The following is a 16,030-nucleotide window of genomic DNA, read 5'->3' as shown; positions in this document are numbered from 1 at the left end:
CAGAAAAGTATTTTTTATTATCAACTAGACAGTTAGGGGATGAAACTGGGATGGGGGCTTGGGTGAGGCGGGAAGGAAAGGACTTCTCAAAATTTAGGGTATGAGAGCTTTTGGGCACTTGAGCACTCTGCTGGGATGCAGTGACCGTTTACACGGCCTCTGGCGCCCCTCCTTCTGGTTATTTTGGGTGAGGGGGGTATGGGACTTTGTGGCGGGGGAGGGCAGTTGCAGATACACTGCAGGGGGGCTCTGTCCTCCTGCCTGAGGTCCTGCAGAACATGCACAAGGCGCAGGAGCATGTCCGTTTGTTCCCTCATTAGTCCAAGCAGTGTTTGAGTCACCTGCTTGTCTTCCTCACGCCACCTCTCCTCCCGTTCGCTGTGTGAGTGCTGGTACAGAGAGAGGGTCTCCCTCCACTGGCTCTGCTGGTCCGTCTCGTCTCGGGAGCACCCCATAAGTTCAGCGAACATCTCGTCCCGTGTCTTTTTCTTTCGCCACCTAATCTTTGCCAGCCTCTGTGAGGGGGATGCTGTGGCAGGTCTGGAGACAGTCAAAGCTGTGTGATGGGAAAAAGGGAGTGAATTCCTTGCAAAGATACATTTTTGCAAACAATGAACACAGTCTAGTCTGTCTCTGTGAATTCTGGCTTGAGATCCCAGTGCCTGATGGTGCAAAAACCATTTTCGCGGGTGGTTCTGGGTAAATGTCGTCAGTCATCCCTTCCTCCGGGAAAGCTACAGCAGACAATCATTTCAAGCCCGTTTTCCCTGGATTGCCCTGGCAGATGCCACAGCGTGGAAACCATGGAGCATGTTTTGCCTTTTGTGCCTGTCACCGTATGTGTACTAGATGCCGCTGACAGAGGCGGTCCAGCAGCGCTACACAGCAGCATGCTTTTGCATGACAGCAGAGATGGTTACCAGCCATACTGTACCATCTACCATACCATAAATTGGTAATAAGATGGGCATGGTTACCAGTCCTTTTGCACTGCACCATTTGCTGCTGTCATAAGTGCCCCTGGCTGCTCTTAGCCAGGCGCAAAAGCCAAAATTGGGAATGACTCCCTGAGTCAATCCCTCCTTTTTGGTATCTAAAAATAGAATCAGTCCTGCCTAGAATATGGGCAAGTGTACTAGAGAACCACTGTATCAGAGAACCAGAGAGCACAGCTGCTCTGTGTCAGATCCAGCAGAAATTATGAGCTGTATGCTATTCACAGGGGGTGCTCCTGCAACAACCCCACCTGTTCATTCCATTCTTCCCCAGCCTTCCTGGGCTACCATAGCATTGTCCCCCCACTTGTGTGATGAAGTAATAAAGAATGCAGGAATAAGACACAGTGACTTGTTAGTGAGAAATGAGTGGAAGGCAGCCTCCAGTTGCTATGATAGTCCAGATAGGACATTAAGGAGTGTGGAGGAGAGGAGCCCAGCATCCTGCTGCTAGTCCAGGGGCAATTGAATCTTTTCTTTACACATGAAGGGTGGGGGCTGATGAAGCTCAGCCCCCTGTTGCTATGATGACGATGGTTATCAGCCATACTGTACCATCTACCAGGAAAAATTAGGGCCAGGCGCCCTTGATCGACCTAACGGATGGTAGTCTGCATGGTTACCAGTCCTTTTGCACTGCCCCATGTGCCAATAGGCTGATGATGACGATGGATATCAATCTTATTGTACCATCAGCCATCCATAGCGTGGGGGGAGCAAGGATGTTGGTGTTGAGTGCTGCACCATCGCGTCTAGCTGCAGCATTCAGTAAAGATAGGGTGACATGTAAAAGAGTCAAGAGAGGATTGTTTTCCCTTTCACTTCTGGGGGTGGGTGGGGGGCTGCGTAAATTGCCGAGCTATGCCCTGACCCACCGCGGACACTGTTTTTGACCCTAGAAGCATTTGGAACTCAGCCAAGAATGCAAATCCTTTTCGGAGACAGCAGGAACTGTGGGATACCTTGCGTCCTCAGTCCCCCCTCCCTCCATGAGCGTCCATTTGATTCTTTGGCTTTCCGTTACGCTCGTCACGCAGCAGCGTGCCGAGTCTCTGCTATGCCGTCTGTCCGGAGATTTTTTAAAAATACTTTGGACCAGGCGTAACATTACAGTAATTCCCCTAATTAGATGCAGGAGTCTCCGAGCGAGATCACCCTGAGGACAGTCACTGAAGGAGATAGAGAGCGCATGTTGCGTGAAAGCCAGCACAAACCAGGGCCCTATGCAGCCGTGCTTGGGGAGGCAGTGCTCCCTGAGTACCTCATGAAAGCCTCGCGCGGAAAAATGTGCTACCACGGAGCACCCAAGAAGGCAGCTCTCCCCAGGAACCTCCTGCGGAGGCTTTTTGATTACCTCCAGGAGAGCTTCGTGGAGATCTCCCAGGAGGATTTCTGTTCTATCCCCATATATAGAGAGACCTCCTTTTCACATACTTCAGATTCCTGTTATATTAAGAATAAAAGTTTACATGGTTAAAGCACTTACCGACTGCTCCTTCCCCTGATTCAGGATCCGGGTTAATGGCCGGGGATGGTTGGTAGGGGATCTCCGTGACGGTGATGAAGAGATCCTGGCTGTCGGGGAAACCAGCGTTGTAAGCGCTGTCGCCTGCCTCGTCCTCCACAAACTCTTCCTCATCTTCCCCGTCCGCGAACATCACCGAGGAACTGGCCGTCAACACTGTCCCATCATCAGAGTCCATGGTCACTGGTGGGGCAGTGGTGGCAGGCTCCGTAGCGTCCGTTTGCCGCTTTGATTTTTTGAGAGCCTTGTCTGGGGTCCTTGATTTTCACGCGGTGCTGCGTTGCATCCCGGCTGTATCCTCTGTCTCTCATGGCTTTGGAGACCTTCTCGTAGGTCTTTGCATTCCGTTTTTTGGAGCGCAGCTCCGAAAGCACAGACTCCTCGCCCCACACACCGATCAGATCCAAGAGTTCCCGGTCAGTCTATGCTGGGTCCCTCTTTCTATTCAGAGATTACATGAACTCCTCTGCTGGAGAGCTCTGCATCGCTGCCGGTGCTGCTGAGCTCGCCCCGATGTCCAACCACGAAATGAGATTCTAACTGTCCAGACAGGAAAAGGAATTCAAATTTTCCCAGGACTTTTCCTGTGTGGCTGGTCAGAGCATCCGAGCTCGGACTGCTGTCCAGAGCGTCAACAGAGTGGTGCAGTGTGGGATAGCTCCTGGAGCTAGTAAGTTCGATTTGCATCCACACCTAGCCTAATTCGACATAGCCATGTCGAATTTAGCGCTACTCCCCTCGTCGGGGTGGAGTACCGAATTCGAACTAAAGAGCCCTCTAGGTCGAATTAAATGGCTTCCTGGTGTGGACGGGTGCGCGGTTAATTCGAATTAACACTGCTAAATTCGAATTAAAGTCCTAGTGTAGACCAGGCCTTGGAGACCGGCTATGTTTGCTGTCTGGGCCAGGTGCAGGACAGAGGATTTACAATGACAAAGGAACCTCAAAGGGGACCTCCTGGGGTAAGGGACATTGTAACAGGGCACTGAGCAGGAACTGCTAAGCCAGCTTTCTGCCACTCCAGCTCCACTGGAGCTGGTTAGACCACCTGGCCCTAATTGGGGAAGCAGAGAGAGCTGCTGCCTAATTAGGCCGGGGCTGTATAAAAGCTTCAGGGGAAGGAAGCAGGGGTGGAGAGAAAGGGAAAAGGCAGGGAATGGAAGCAAGGAGGTAGCTCTCCCTCGGTAAAGGGCTACTTGTATGGTGAAAAGGTGGTGGGAGCACAACCTGTAAATAAACTGCACCAGTGGTTACTGAACCCAGGGTCTCCGAGTGACTTTATCAGCCCAACAGGGGCAGGAGCCAAGAGGGCCCTGCAGCACCTCGTTCTGTAACTTCATAAAAGAAGTGGCAAGGGGATGAGATTTCATCCTTCAATCTGGGAAGACAAGCTGCCTGTAGGCTTGATTTGATGAAAGGAGTGTCTCAGCCAACCTGTCTGAAAACGTTAGGAAAAGGTCAGGTTGGAAGCTATCCTATAGGAGATGGGGAATGTCTTGTGAGCTAAGCTTAGGCTCTAGAAAGCATGTTCTAATTTTGTTTTATGTGTAACCATTATTTTCCAAAGTCATTTGATCTCTGTTATTTGATAATAAACTTGTTCCAGTTTTCACTACAGATATATCTAAGTACTATGTGTCAGGGGAGTGGTGGATCTGAGTTGAAACTAGTAAACTGGGGTGTGCTATTCCTTTGGAAGTAGATAATCCAATAATTTTGTGAGTGTCCAGTGAGGATTGGGGGCTGGGCACTCCAGAGGGATGCTCGGAGGACTCAGCAGTTGGTGTGTGCCTATTGCTAACCTATAAAAAGAGATCAAGGCCTGCAAGGCAGTGCTTGCATTGCCAGAGGTGGTGGAGTCAGGGAACTGACCCACGGCAGGCAGAGACAAAACTTCCTCACACGAAGGGAAGGTGGTAGCAGGATGCTGCGGAGTGCCACTCTCTTCACCCGCTCTGTCTAGATCAGCCATGGCCAAACTGTGGCCATGGTTACAGCATGGCTCATGGAGCTGCTCATGCGTGCGCACACACCCATTCTCCACCTTCCAGACTGGGGTAAGGGGGTGGGGGGGAGAGCTCGGGGCTTCTGCCCTGGGGCAGTGGGACTAGGGGATTTTGCCCTGCAGGAAGGGAGGGAGGGGTCTAAGGGCTTTAGCCCCACGCCCTGGCAGGCACCGCCCCATGGCGCAGGTTGTGCATGTCCTGCAGCTCTCGAACTTCTGAAGATTATTGTATGTGGCTCAGAGTGTCAGTAAGTTTGGCTAGTCCTGGTCTAGATTCTTATACCACACTCATCACTTACTTACTTCAGCTCCCACTGACTTCAGCTGCATAGTGGGTGCTCAGTGTAAGCCTGTCTTGACAGGAGTAATTAAATATGGGGAAGACCTCATTTCTGGGAGGACAGGGCTAGGGAGGTAACTAGATCAGCAGGTTGAAAAGGGAAGGTTTGTGATAAAACAAGTAAATGGGTCAGTAATCTAAAAGACAAAATGTCTGAGCTAGCTAAGAAAAGAAGGGGAACATCGGGGACCCATTTACTAAGAGCAAGACAACAATGGATAAGAAATCGGGAATGTAAAGTTGAGGTAAGGACTAAGTCATACTTGGACAGCGCATGGACAGAGCATACTGTATGGGAATTGGTTCCTACAAAGTAACCAAGCCCATCCCAAAACGTGTGATCCATGTTAATGAGTAAATGTTTATAAAGGAAGAGGTGTGCTGTGTAACTTTAGATCTATGATGCACCCTGCTTCAAAGCCCTGCATTTTAGTCTGATCAACTGAGCAGAGCATTGATACATGCCAAATGATGAAGGCTGGCAGCGAACTGAGCTCTTGGGAAGCTGAGTGGAAAAAGGTCTCGGAGGGTATCCCAGCACTCAGCAGTTTTAAAAAAATCAACCCTCAGGTATCACTTTTGAAAATTTTGGCCTAAATCTGTGGCTAGGGAAACCCTGGGATCCCCTTAGCATTCATCCATAATACCTATCACTTGACTTCCTGGTGTTATGGATCTGAAACGGCCCCTCCTGTGTTTAAGAAATGCAGTCCACATCTCCAGATATGAACATGCCCACAATTCAGAGGTGTTTGGATCTGGAGTTCTGGACTTGGTTCATCACTAATATTTGCTGAGTTTATGGGAGCCCAGCTAGCAATCCCACAATTCCTGGAGCCAGATTATCACTGCTATCATATATCCCCTGGGAGCCACTAGGTAAGGCCAAAACTCTCTGCCTCCCCTCCCTACTCTAGTCCAAAAAGCTTTCTGTAGGGAGAGGAAGTGACCTGAACATGCACCCAGAGAGCAATGGGAGAGGAAATAAGGGTTTTGTAGAGGCCATGCACTAGGGATCACAACGGGGCAATATTTCCTTTGCCCCAGTCTGCCTGGCAGTTGACACTGAAAAGTGTTTCTTACTTCTGCTCCAGTCGGGGAGTATGGGTGTCCATATGGGTTAAAGTGCAAGAATCAATCATGCATGGAAGTAGGCATAATCCTTGTATTACATCTTGAATAAACAATTGATCCTTGTATACCTTGCTGAGATGAGTTGGGAGAAGAGGAAATAAAGCCATTTAATTGACCCACAAAAGATCTTTTAGATGGTAAAGGTCAGAGGCCTTAACTGGCCATTGATTTATAAGATGAGGAGTGGCAATTTGGCATCCAATTAAGTCTACAGGGAACAGATTACCCATCCAAAGAGACAGCAGGCATTCAAGCCATTAGCCACCCTCTCCGAACAGAATAGTAAATTGGGGGAGTGCGGAGAGTATCCAGAGAGTGCTTTGGGAATAGAAGGATGAAGAATTGGTACACTGCTAATCTCCTGAGTACTGAACCCTTACATAGCTGGGTTCATGGAACAGGTCATATAGCTCTACTTTAATGAAGTTCTGCCTAGACTGCCAGGCCTAGTGAAATGATATTGCTTATGCTCTCTTAGCACTGGTTAGAGAACAAAACAGACTGGATGATGTTATCTGTAATATTATAACAAGCATTTCTCATTTTTTGGCAGTTTCGCCCACATGTGACCCAGAATTCTGCCTGCTGTAAAGTCCAAGGAAATCAGAATATGAAACCTTTGTTGATAAATTTTCTTTTGACATATACATTTCTCGAAAAAGTGCTGACTTGGAGCTCAGAAAATTGAGATAATTGAAAATTATACAGTACAAAGACATTGAGGGTTTTTATTATTTTTTTTCTTTCAAACTTATGCAGGTTCAGGGAAATGTCATCACAGCTGTGTGGTTACATTTTCAACCAGATGTATATGGATTGTTAATGATGTGCACATCATCAATTGTTTAAAAGCACCCCTCCCAGCAAGAAATACCCAGAGTTTGCATCTCTGCTGAATAAGTTGTCATTCTAGGTGCAAATAAAATCATGTTTGTTTTTCTAGGCCATTTCGACTCAGGGAGCATTGATGTTATTGTCACAATCAATATCAATACTAATATTTTGTCCCAGTAAGTTAAAGTTTGGACATTGAGCATATCTGCCATACTCGGCTTTGGAGAAATCACCAATGCTCATGAGCGATAATTTTCAGTTTTGTAGAAAAGATACATGAAATGGAAATTGGCAAACCTGTGATTTCACTCAAAGGTGTCTGGTGAAATTATTTTGGATCGGTAACGTATACGAAAGAAGTCAGGATAACTGGCCAGACGTTCTGCATGTTACATGCCAGAAGAGCCAAAGCAGCACTCACCCACAATTCAAATGCCTTTCAAAGCTTTAGAAAGGCTTAATTAGTGCAGTAGTCATTGTTCACGAAGTATAGATTATGGAATGGGCTATACGGGAGAGCTGAAATGATTAATTGACAGGTCAGCTCTATCCTGAGGACATTTTCCCTTCAACATAAACATTTGTCTTCAGCATTTTTTAAAAATTACAGTAGACTAGAAGCTGGCCAAATATTTAGTGGTTTTGTGAAATTGTTTGGTATTCGTGTCTACTACAGTTCTACAGAAAAAAGTTCTACGTGTTGTTTCTTTTGCCATATGGTGTCCCAGAGTGGAGTGCAGGATTACAAATTTTAAGATTTGGCAAAGAAGAATGCGATCTGTAGCTGTTTTCATACTTTCTAAAATCTTCACAGAGAGATTCATGTCCTGCCAATATTTAGTACAATGCTTACCATTAGAACTGTAATTTTTCACATATTGGGTAAATTACAATGGGCCTTGCTGTGATGCCTTCAGCTCCCATGCTTCTCATCATTCCGAAATCTGACTGACTGACGTTGGAAATTCTTCCCCTCACCACCCTTGTCTACATCTTGACTGTCCTGAACAGCAGCTATTCAAACAGCAAAATTATGAAGAGCCCCAAGTTCTTTTTAGGCATGTATCATACAGAACAAAGGTCAGACTGTGCCTGGCCCTAGAGGGAGCGAGCACGTAGAGGAGGGTGCAATGACCCTTTTTTCACTTAATACCTATTCACAAACTGGCCACAGTTATAGTCCCCATGACCTCCCTTGTAGCTTTAAAGACCAATAAAGAAGCAGGGTAGAAACAAGGCCATGCCCCCTTCCTCATGACCTAGCATACCTGGATGGCCATGCAGGGCAGCACATGCTATACTCCCTTACAGTGCATCTGCACGTGTGGGATTTCTGAGCAGCTGAGTTTCCTGGCTATTTTGCTGGAGTAGTGTGTTGCCACACTGTTTCTAGTGCCTTAAAGATACTGGGACCAGACCCCTCAGCTGGTGTAAATTGGCATAGTTCCATTTTGACCTTAATGTAGTCATGCCAATTTACACCAGCTGAGGATCTGGGTCACAAGATGACTCTACATTTAGATATCAAGAGCAATAATGGATTTAGTACAAGTTTGGCTTGTTGGTGCAGACTGCATAGGGCCCTCAGTTTAACCACTCCATAATCCTTAATCAGCAGATGATAGTCTCATTGGTGGATGTCTTTTGCTGAAATTCTTCCTCTATGGACCTGTACATAATATGAAGACAACTCCCTACAACCGTTTGTTACATGGAAGTCAGTTTGCACAGATAACATGGTACGGGTTAATTACACATGCACAGAGAACACACACATATGGGATGGCCGTCAGACTGAGCTACACCACTGTGAGATGAGAGCCCTTACAGGGCAATACAGGACTTGATAGTCAGTCTTGTTTGTTGAGTTACCTAGAGGGCTTGAATGAATGAGTCCATTATGGTTTTTCCAAGCAGCTCATTGGAGACTCTTCCATAAATGCTTTGAGATAGGTGTGAACATAAATGTGGAAGCATATTTACTGCTATCTGGGTCTCAAAACTGGGTCCTCGCTAACACTTGAAAGATGCCCACAAGCATTTTCCACCAAGAATTATGGGACAATATACATTGTCTATCATCATCATCTGACTACTGATGACATGCTTATATAGCTTTTATGTTTTACTTTAGAAAAATCTTGCTGATTTGGCCTGGCCTCTGGTTCTTCCAGATTATCTGGGAATTAGAAGAGACGCCATATAGAGACGTCCAACAGCGACATTCCTTCCTTTGTTCTCTACTGTTTCACAAAGGAATAATCAATCCATTTTCTCCCTCCTGTGTTCTCATATAAATGTTTATGTGTCTATTCAGTTGGCTGCAAGGGGACGTTCATGAAATCAAACCCCACCCCCAACATCTGCTCCCTATGCTCCTGTTGTCTGATTTCACTTTTTGCTGCACCACCAGTCAGCCTCCATTGTGTCCTTCTCCTCCTCTGCCCACCGGCTTCACTATGAGAACTGACATGAAATCAAACACTTCCAGCTTGGCTTACACAATTTAACAGGTTGATCAAGACCATCTGTGGCCCCCTCATCCACTTCCCGTCCCCATTAAATTTAATCCTTGAAGTGTAATTTAAGGGTTTCTTGCTGATATGTATCACTTAATAATTTAAACAATGCTTCTCACATACATAGCAATTGCTAAATGAAATACAGAAATATGTATTTATCTTGCCAGTTTGAGAATCCTGAGCTTTCTGCCCTGTACAGCTTGTCCAACCGTATGGTTCAAACCATGTGAAACTTGCTTCCTGAAAGCCACTCCTATGGGAATGTTAGCAACTAATAAGGCCTGCTTGGTTCCATTTGAAAGAATACTCTAAAATTATTGGCAAAGTAACTTACACCCTAGCGAAGACCACAACCGAAAGTCAGCCCGTCTTTCAAATCTTAAACATGCCTGATGGTCTCAGAGTCTAATGGCTGATAATCAGTGCCCACACCAGGACCCCTGCTACTAGCTTTCTGATACTTGGTACATGAGATTTTACTCCTCAAGCCTGGCACCTGATTCTTGCTATCGGATAGATGACTCTTGAGGATGGATGGATGAACTGATTCTGAAAAAAATTAGCAATATTTTGAGTTTTTGCCCATTCTACAAACAAGACAAATAAGTGGCTCCTGTCCTAGAAAATTCAACCTTGAAATCGGACACAGCAGGCCTGATTTTATACCTGTTTTTACATTGGTGCAATTCCATATACTTCAGTAGAAACAGGATAATAACAACAACATGTCTAAAAGTTGCTGAGGCTTCTTCATTGGTGGTGTTTAAAAGAAAACAAGCAGTGACGCTTAGGGCAACAGGGCAAAGGAACTCCTGCATGGGGCAATAAGAACAGAACTCAGGAATTTCTGCTTAGCAGCCAAATGTCTCTACTCTTGAGCTAAAAAGGATTATTAAAATGTAGTAATATTAGGGCCTCTGTCCTCTGAAGATTGCAGCCACTAGAGGGAACATTTTTATGCACCCAAGTTGGTCGGACATCCCATCCTCCCTCAAATGTCCCTTCCAGTCTTAAATATCAATGAATCTGTGAAGTTCCATGACCTGAAATGCAGCATGTAGTACCTTCTGACTGACAATTAAAGGCTAAATTGAGGAGGTTAGATTCTGCCATCCCTTCTTGTTTAATAAAAACTGATAGAGTACAGTACATCTATTAAAAGGAATAATTGACACCTGTCTGTGGGAGCTTGTCGGGACAAGAGGGTACCCTAATTCAGACACAATAATATAGATAAATCAGAAATATTTAATTTAGGTCCAGGTAACAAATATACCATCATAAGGATTCATCAATGGGACAGTGGACTCCTTTTTTGAATTTCAACAAATAAATGGCATTGCCATGCATTGTATCACTAGTGGGGCTGGGGAAAAATTTTCAGCTGAATTTTTTTTGGGTGAAAAATTCAGATTTGGTGATACTGATTTTTTTTTTAAAAAAAACTTTTCAATTTGCTGAAAATTTAGAAACATTTTGGATTTTGGTTTAACGTGACATTTTAATTCAATTTATTCTTTTAACATTTTAAAAATTAACATTTCCCTCTTCACCTAAAAACATTAACACCTCCCTGTTCACCTTGCAGAATTTGACTCATGTTTGAAACATGCTGCCTTGTTTCCTCCCAAGAGCTGATTCCTGGGCCTAGTCCCACCAGGTACAATGTGCCTTCAGCTCCCATTGAGTCCAATGGGAAGGAAGTGAGGTTGCTCAGCACCTTTTGGATCCTGTCCTTTACTAAGAGTTTTATTTCAGAGGTTAGCATTTCCTTTGTATTGAGGAAATTTTAAACAATTTTCTTGAGTCAACTTTCCTTAAAATGGATGAAGATGTAGGCTCTCAAAGAGCAAAGATTATCTGTGAGTGAGCCGTTGCGTGTGCATTTGCAATGATGCTAAGGTAACTCAAACTCCATTCCTTACAGCTTTGAAAAGGACTGAGACCATGATTGCCCAAACAAATAGGTACATTAAATTTCTTCTTCAGGCTAAATATAGGAAATATTTTCTCCCTCTTATTGTAGTTTCTTTCTTATGTAACTTTAATGCAGTGTTTTTTTCCCCTCAGTCCTACATTATTGCTGATGATAAATCTGCTTCCCAGCCCATGCAGCATGAGCGTGGGAAAAGTGCTGTCATCCTACATTCTTTGCGCATCATTTCATATTTTCAGATAACTAGAATTACAACAAATAAATCTAGAGTGACACTGATTATTTGTGACAACCGGATAATATGCTGAAATACCCACAGGAGATCTGAGTGTCTTTAAACATCATCATTATACTAGTTACTAGTGTTGGGCAAACCTTTAAAGTTTCAGAATTTGGATTTATTTGGATGGTAATTTAAAAGTACACATGTATGACTGTTATGGAGTTATGATGGGAATTGGCTAAATGATGCTAGAGTATAATTGTTAGAGGTGGACTTTTGCAGCTGTGGTTTGTTCTTGGAAAAATCTCAGTTGTTGTGTTTTGCCTTTTCAATGACAAACCTCAAAACAAACAGTTTTGATCATGGACTCTGAGGGAGTAATTTGATGCTTTCCAAATTTACCCTGCTTACTCATGATATTAGCAAGCTAAAATAATAATTGCCTTTTGCCCCTTAAAAAAATTCTTGTCTTGTTTTTAGGACTATGACGTATATTAAAATAAAAAAGATGCAAGCTGCATGTGCATTGCTAGTATGCATGGAGGAGCATGCCAATCATAGGTGCTGGACCTAGGAGTGGTGGGGGTGTGGCAGGAGCCCCTGGCTTGAAGTGCTTTCCGTCATATCCAGGGTTTACAGTTTGGTTCAGTGGCTCTCAGCACCTCCACTATACAAATTGTTCCAGCACCCCTGTTGCCAATATAAACATGTGCATATAAATAAGCCCTATCATTGCCCAAACATACACAGGAACACAAAATAAACCAGTACTCACCAAGCCTGCAACCCCCTCTGACATCTTCCCCTCCCAAGGGCCTATCCAAGCCCCACATCATTCCTGGAACTCATCTTCTCACACTCTGACCTCAGCATTTCTCATTTTTTCTTCCCACTCAGCCTGTACTTTTCCATCACCCTCCCCTCACCAGGTCTGTACATTCCAAAGGACCTCTGTGAAATCATGGCATCTGGAGGGCAGTAGAGGGAGAACTTAACCAAATGGTATTTCCTGTACAGACACCCTCATACCTCGTGACTCGCTTCCCCCCCTTTCTCTGGGAAAATACATCCAAGACAGGTGACCCTCCTCTGTCAGTTTCTTTAGATAGAAGCGGTAATTTCAGACTAACCAATTTTAGCCTAAGAAACATAACTGGGTTCCTCTTCTTCTGGGTCATGTTCACTCTATCTAGACTAAAAATGCAGCTTCTCTTTTGTGGCTTTGGGAATCTACAGATGTTTTCTCCTTTTTGTTTGTGGACTGCAAACTTAATTGTCCTGCAGTAGAGTCCGGCTCCGAGTAATTAACAAACCTGTTACCACTTCACTAGCATTCAAATGGCTCATATGCAATAGGCTGAGACTTGATTCCTTGGGGCAGTTAAAACCTCTTCCCACAGCACATGGAGTTGCCAATATATTTTTAAAATAACATCATACACTCTATTACAATTACAACTATGGACGAAACCAAAAAACAATAGAGTCCTATCCTGTCATAGCTACAATTAGCTGCTTTCCAATTCACTTATATCCTTGGGAGAATTTCACCTTAAGGCTCTGCCTACAGCCCTTTATACCACTGTGGTAGGACTATCTGTTGGGTATGGATTTCAGTGGAGTGGCCATGTAGTGGGGCTTCTGCAGCTTAGTGCTCAGAGTCATGGAGGTGCAGCTCTATGCTGGCTCTGAATCAGGTGGCATGGTGTGGATAGGGCTACAAATGGAAAAGCAGCTTGCATGTTGATTGGTGTGGAAGTAACTTACATCTCCAATCACTGCTGAGTTCCCCACACAGAACCTGATTACCTTGGCTTCACCTGGGAAAGGGGGAATTTCACCCATAGGGTCTTCTTTCCCTGCATTATTAGGCATAGCTGTATGTACTTAGGCAAGCCCGGGCCTGTCTTTTGGCCAGAATGCTGTCTATGGTTTACAGAGTGCTGAGCAGATCAGTGCTGTCTACATTTCATACCACCTCATCCGTGCAACTGTCAGCCGAAGTGCTAGTTGTTAGAGCACTGACTGAAAACAATTGTAAAAGTCACTGCACTGTCATACTCACTGTTTCTGTGCATTGTGACGAGTTCCTCTTCTTGTCCTTACTGGTAGGGTAGAGTAGCTTTTCTCTGGCTATCAGATTATTTTGTCATCCTACAGCATAAAAAACAAAATATGATGGGTATAATGGGGCATGTTTACACACTGTAATATGAGGGTTAAAATGTAAATTTTGTTTGAGATTGTAGCCACAGTGCATATACTGATACACGCTATCTTCTGCATTGTTTTAAAGGGATATCTTAAATCATCCTGTCTGCATGGAGAATAGTACAACGAGACATAAGTAAGAACAAAGCACTGGATGGCTTAGGGGATAGTAATAGGAAGTGGTAATATTTTGGACCAAAAGTTTCAAATTTGGGTGTCAAAATTTAGGTAACTAAGGGTGAGATTTTTCAAAGCTGCCTAATGGATTTACATGCCCACTTGCTGTTAATATTAAGGAGAACTGAACGTCCAAATTCCCTCGCAGCCTTGAAAAATCCCACCCTAAATTTGCACTTAGGCATCTAAATACAAGTGGCTCAATTTTCATAGATGCTGATGTTTCACAAGTCCCAGTGAAGTCCATGAAATCTCTGCAGGTGATCAGAACCTTTGAAATCAGCCCACTTATATAGGTGCCTAAATATAGACGCAGGTAGTTAATTTTGGGCACCTACATTTGAAAATGTTGGCTCTAACCTCTAGGTCAGCAATTCAAATCTTGTCCATGTCAGTGGCCAAAATCAGCATTACTGGGGCTGGTTGAAATGTTTTTAAACTCCCAATTTCAGCAAAAATGTCCATCAAAATCTCAGTGAGTAGAAGAAGGCAAAAATGTTATGTGAAACTTTCATCCTGTTTTTCTACCAGCTGTAATATATACTACCAGACAGTTGTTCATCTGACTATGTAAAAGGACATGGTGGCCTCAGATTAGTTTTATGTCATAAAAAAAGATCATCACAATTGAAATGAATTGGTCTCTCTGGCTGAATCCTTTAAAACTGCACTGGCCATTCCATTGACTTCAATGAGCTTTGGATCAGGCCCTATAGCAGAGGTCACCAACCGTTCAGAAGTGCTGTGCTGAGTCTTCATTTATTTACTCTAATTTAAGGTTTTGCATGCCAGTCATACATGTTAATATTTTAGGAGGTCTCTTTCTATAAAATATAACTAAACTATTGTATGTAAAGTAAATAAGATTTTTAAAATGTCTAAGAAGCTTCATTTAAAATTAAATTAAAATGCAGAGCCTCCCGGACTGGTGTCCAGGACCTGGGCAGTGTGAGTGCCACTGAAAATCAGCTTGCGTGCCGCCTTTGGCATGGATGCCATAGGTTGCCTATCCCTGCCCTATAGCATGGGGAATAATCCCGCACTGCCAAGGGATTAAGTAAAAGGTCCTGATCATGTCCAGTTTCTATATTTTTATGCAAGATAGTAAAGAAATACTGGATGAGAGGGAAATGACATAGATACAGACTCCATAATGCAAATGAGAGAACAAAAAAACAAAATAAGAAAGAGGACAATAAATAATGCAAGGAAGAGGAAAAGTGAAGAAATATAGAATATAAAAAAAGAAAAAGAACAGAATGAAACTAACTAGATGAAAAGAACATCGGGAAGGAATTTTCCTCCAGGGTAGATTGGCAGTGGCCCTGGAGGTTTTTCGCCTTCCTCCGAAGCATGGGGCAGGGGTCGCTTGCTTAAGGAGTGGGTGGATCGGCTTATGTGGCCTGCATCTTGCAGGAGGTCAGACTAGATGATCATAATGGTCCCTTCTGATCTTGAATTCTATGATTCTATGAACATAGAGGTATGCGGGAGAAAGTCTGGGAAAATCTGGAGAAAAACAAGCAGGACAAAGCCTCAGAGAACTGGAAAATGAGATTGAGAAGAGTGAGAGAGTCAGGAATAACTAAAGTTAGAAAATAAATTCTGCAATTGAATTGGCATTGGTAAAAGAAAATGACTACAAATATGGCCAAAATATTTAATGCTCTGTAAAATGCCAACTTCATGCAAACAACAGTGCCGGCTGGTGTTTAGTATTTTTCTAGCTCCAGGACTCAGTTGACATTATGAATTACTGGCAATATAGACCAGAGTTCTACTTTTCCTTATTCAACTGTTTCCTGAAAATGCTAGTAATGGCAGTTTGCCTTTTCCTTGCAGATTTCAATGGGCTGCATCAATTTAAACCACCCATCATGAACAGTGTGTCTTTCATTTCCAAATATGCTGCAGAAACCAAAAAGGTCCAGAACCTAGGATGAGTTGTCTAATTAAACACAGATGATTTCAGTCTGGTACTTCTGCTCCAGTAAGCGATGACATCGAGGAAAAAGTACTGACTTTATACAAGAAACATCATACAAGAAGCATCCCAGCCCCCTTTATGTCATATGGAATCTCAAAGTGAGATAATAATACATGGAGACTTTCAAACAGGCAGAATTAA

The sequence above is a fragment of the Mauremys mutica genome, chromosome 1, assembly GCF_020497125.1.
Source record: "Mauremys mutica isolate MM-2020 ecotype Southern chromosome 1, ASM2049712v1, whole genome shotgun sequence".
Taxonomy (NCBI): Eukaryota; Metazoa; Chordata; order Testudines; family Geoemydidae; genus Mauremys; species Mauremys mutica.
The sequence above is the reverse complement of the archived record's forward strand: the minus strand, read 5'-3'. Positions refer to the sequence as shown.